Raw genomic sequence first — 4,945 nt, forward strand, 5'->3', positions numbered from 1 at the left:
CATTTCCTCTGAAGTTTCTTAGTTCCATCATTAGATCATGTTGAACTTACAGAAACTCACACTTGCTTGTATCATATTGTTCTCAACTCTCTAAACCTCAAAGTTCCCTTCACAGTCATGTGTTGAAATTGCTTTCTCTGAGCTTGCCCTGTCACAATCTGTCAAGAAACAGCCATATCAAACATTTATAGCATTTTAATATTGATATAGATGGAAGATATCAAATATTGCCTTACCTACTACCAGCTATATAAGAATCATGTGGATATTTACACAAGAATGTTCTGTAAAAATAAATAAATGCTGTTTCTTATATGAGGAAACTAGACCTTGGTTCTAGGATATTAATAGATAGAGGAGCCTCATGGGCTACACTTCATAGAGTCACAAAGAGTCAAGACACTACTGAAGCAACTGAGCAGGCACACACACATGAGGGAGAGAGTCACAGGATGTGTGATTAATTGATGAATATCCTTGTGATTAGATGGTGGTGAAGCGTCAGACACAACTTAATGACTAAACAACAAAGCACAGCATTTTGAGCAGCATCTCCCTTGGCAGGAAAATATAGCAAAAGCATTTCTGGAATAAATTTCAAATTTGTACATCTTTATTTTTTTCAGAATACTTATTGTTTTCTCAAAAATATTAATATAATGAGGTACATAATTTTAAACTCTGCTTCAATTTTTGCCTTCAGAGTTAACTTTTTAGCCTTAGTTGTAAATTTATGGTTTGTCTAAATATATTTTATCTAAAGCTCACTGCTTTGCTTAAAATAAACTTTTCACTTTGTCATAGAATATTCTAACACATTCATAGCATATTCTTTTATTATTTTGTAGTGGCTTGCTATATCTCATCACTTCTCAAAGAAAAGTCATGGATTTCATGACAATGTAATGACACATATGTGTCCAAGAAATAACAACCCAGTAATCATGGAAATCATGAATTAAAGAATACAAAAAAGAGTGAAGTGACATGAGCAAGACTGATCATAACAACCCTTATCTATCAGTAAAATATAGCCCAAATATACATCAATAATGGGATTATGAATCATAGCTACCAGTAATAATAATGAATCTCAAAAATAGAATGTTGAATGAGAAAAATACACCACAAAGAAACACTTTAATGAATCTTGTTATATTAATTTTAAGCACAGATGATACATTTTTAAAAGAATTATAGCAATATTGAGGAAACAGTTATCACTGGAATGAGTCAGGAGAATTACATGATCAGAGAGTGTAATATTGCTTTTCAAAAACACTGGCAATATTGTTTAAAGCATATTACAAAAAAAACCACTATGAATATTTGTTATCAGTACACTTTTATGTTCATTTGAAGTTACACTAAACAATAATACAACATGCAAAAGTCTTAAAAAAAAAAACGCATGTCAACTTATAAATACCTGTTGCTGAGCTATGCTAATTAAAATTGAATGTGGTCTATCAGTTCAGTTCAGTCGCTCAGTCGTGTCCAACTCTTTGCGACCCCATGAATTGCAGCATGCCAGGCCTCCCTGTCCATCACCAACTCCTGGAGTTCACTCAGATTCACGTCCATCGAGTCAGTGATGCCATCCAGACATCTCATCCTCTGTCGTCCCCTTCTCCTGCCCCCAATCCCTCCCAGCATCAGAGTCTTTTCCAATGAGTCAACTCTTCCCAAGAGGTGGCCAAAGTACTGGAGTTTTTCAGCTTTAGCATCATTCTTTCCAAAAAATCCCAGGTCTATACTACCATTCAAAATCAAAACTCATTCAAATTCAAAACCACCATTCAAATTCAAAACTCAATTACATATTATTCTCACTTGCCACCTTTTTCCTACTCACTTCTCTCCACTACCAATTTCTTTCTTACCTGGGAAACACCATTACTATATGAGGAAAGAAAAAAAAAATTCTATCTAGTCTATCCCATCTATGAGCTAAGGCAGGTAACTTTACTTCTGTCTCAGTTCTTTATCCATAAAGAAAATATTCCTCAAACTAATATTGTTTTGAATAATATGACAGAATTACAAAAAATACTTGGCACAAAAATCTATGAAACTAACCATCTCCATGTTCAGCAAAGTTTGACATTGGTTTAAACACATTCTTACCTTATTATTTATACTATTTCTTAGTATGAGTCTTCACAGTGTGGCAATTTCAATAGATTGTAGTTTACAGGAAAGAAAATTAAATATCTTGCATGCTTGCATATTACCATAAAAAAAATCTTAACCCAAAGTTGGAAACTTTATGGTTATTTATATATTAATTGAATGAAAAATAATGAATTATAGACATGGTATATCTAGGAATAGAATAGAATTCATGAGAATGGTTTCAAATCATAATATCACTTCTTTCAATATATTTTTGAAGTACATTATTCTGTTTAACCCCCATCCTAAATCAAATCTAATTTTACAGACATGATATATCCATGTGAATATATATCCATGAAAGTGAAATATATTCTTCTCTTTCTAGGTATTTTAAGAAGTAAATTATTTATATATTTGCATTTAAATTCTTGGCGCACTCATGGAATCTGGAATCCATACCTGCTCTGAATTGTGTTTTTACTGAATTCTTATTCTCTGTAACATTCGAGGAAGACACAATGCAGTTAAAATTAAAAGGATTTCATTCCTAGGGAATGTCTACTAACCATCCTCATGGTAAGAAAACAGAAATTTAAGTTTTTAGCCCTCTGAGAAATTCATTCCCTCATCTTTACTTATAATAGCTTGTATTGTTTTCCATCTTCTCTCCTAAGCCAAACAGGTAGAAGTCTTTTTTTCTTGAAAGTACTTATTCAGCATAGATAATTATGTCTTCTTCCTTGAAAATTTCAGTAAACTCGCTAAAACTTCCTTCTCCCTGTTGCCTAATTATGAGAAGATAAACACACTGAGTGATTCCAGTGTAATTGGCGCTGTAGTAAGTTAAGTATGTAAACTCAGAACACTTAGCATATGTGGTTTCTGTGGTGACCCAAGGATGGAAGATAAAACCAAGGAGGGTCTTGGTATCAGGAACAGAAAAACCAGACCCTTATCGTCCTTCCCGCCCCCATGTGGTGACTATTAATGGATTTCAGGTCCTCCTAAGGGTATAACCTGTCTCCCCCCTCCTACCCCTTAGGGAGAAGATATTTGCCTTATTCTTCACCCCTTACCCAGTATATGTGCCTTATCCAATCAGCAAATGACCCGCAAGACCCCTATCCCTCTCCTTGTACCCTGGGTATAAACGTGGACTAAGGACAGCTGTTCAACGTTGGTTCTCCCTTGAGTTGGCCCACTATTTTAACAGCGTCTCCCACTCTAATAAACTTTATTTTCCTCTCATTCTGTCTCATGTCTGGAAATTCTTCAATAACCTGCGCCCAGGACACGACAGCTTGTTTTGGGTACTTTCATCACTCTAATTGTGATCTCCTGCTTTCTTCTGTGATGACACTGCTTCAGTAAGTTGTCCAAGGTCATAGGGCCAGTGAATGATAGATAGCGTATTCCAATGCAGTCAGTTTCCTTTTTTCTCAGTTTTTATTAGGATATAACTGACAAATAAAATTGTGTACTTAAGGTTTACAACTTGACATTTTGATTCATGTATACATTGTGAAATGATTGCAGTGCTTTGTACTGTGCTTAGTCACTCAGTTGTGTGTGATTCTTTGTGACCCCCATGGACTATTCTCTAAACAAGAATGCTGGAGTAGGTTGCCATGCCCTCCGCCAGAGGATCTTCCCAACCCAGGGATCGAACCCAGGTCTCTGGCACACAGGCAGATTCTTTATGGGCTGAGCCACCGGGAAAGCCCTACTAGAATCAAGCTTATTAACATATCCATTACCTTGCAGTTACACTGTGTTTGTGGGTGAGCATGTAGTTATGAAGGCACATGTGTTTTCCATACATCTTCAGAAATTTTAAGAAGTTATTTACATATTTCCACCTCAATTCTAGACATACTCATGGAATCTGGAATTCATACCTGCTTTCAATTGCATTTTTACTGAATCCTTATGCCAGTTTACTGTTACTGGACCTTAGTCTCCATTTTGATATTGAAATGTTTTGTTTTTTTTTTTTCTTTTATAAGGAGGAAATAGAGCAGAAGAGTAGCCTACATTTATTTCATCTACAGATATATGGGTGAAATAAATCACATGGATCAATATCTCTGAACATTTGTTATTTCATGTTGGCTCACATATGCCTACTTTGTGTTACTATTAATAAATAAATAAAACAGATTTTTTGTCTTAAGGTTAAAAATTTATGATAAATCCACAGTATTCTTTTTCACTGGATTGAATATAACATATTGGAGTATCATGTTTCTGACCATGGCATATGGAGTGTGAAGCAATTTTCTCCCCTAAATAAAGGACTAAGAGTAAAAAGGAAAACTTAATAATAATGCAAAGAAATATAACATAGATTTTTACTATTTTTCAAGTGTTTCACTTTCTATTAATTATAGTAAAGACAAGGTTTAGGAGAAATTTTCATCAAGGAGGTGTAGTAGAAATAATTCCAGTAAATAAGAGCATCTGATAGAGATTTATCTACATCAGCCTCTTCTCAAGATCTCTATTTTAAAAGGTCATTTAATACAAAGGCAGCCCATTGCCCAGTTATTTATTTATACATACATATACTTTTATATATATATATTTATGATACATATTTCTAATTAACAAATGAGAGAAACTAAAAGATAAAACAGACGGGTACAAAACACAAACAACCTACCATCCAAGAAACTATCAAAAAATGCTGTCAGTTATAGTAATTTGGGGAAAGTAGTAACAACAACAGAAACAGCGAAAGTGACCAATGTGAAACAGTGAGTTCCAGAAACAAACACATGCATACATAATTAGTGTTGGGGCAGTTTATGAGCAATGGCTTCAATTT

Source organism: Budorcas taxicolor, chromosome 7 (assembly GCF_023091745.1).
Source record: "Budorcas taxicolor isolate Tak-1 chromosome 7, Takin1.1, whole genome shotgun sequence".
In the NCBI taxonomy this organism is placed as follows: Eukaryota; Metazoa; Chordata; class Mammalia; order Artiodactyla; family Bovidae; genus Budorcas; species Budorcas taxicolor.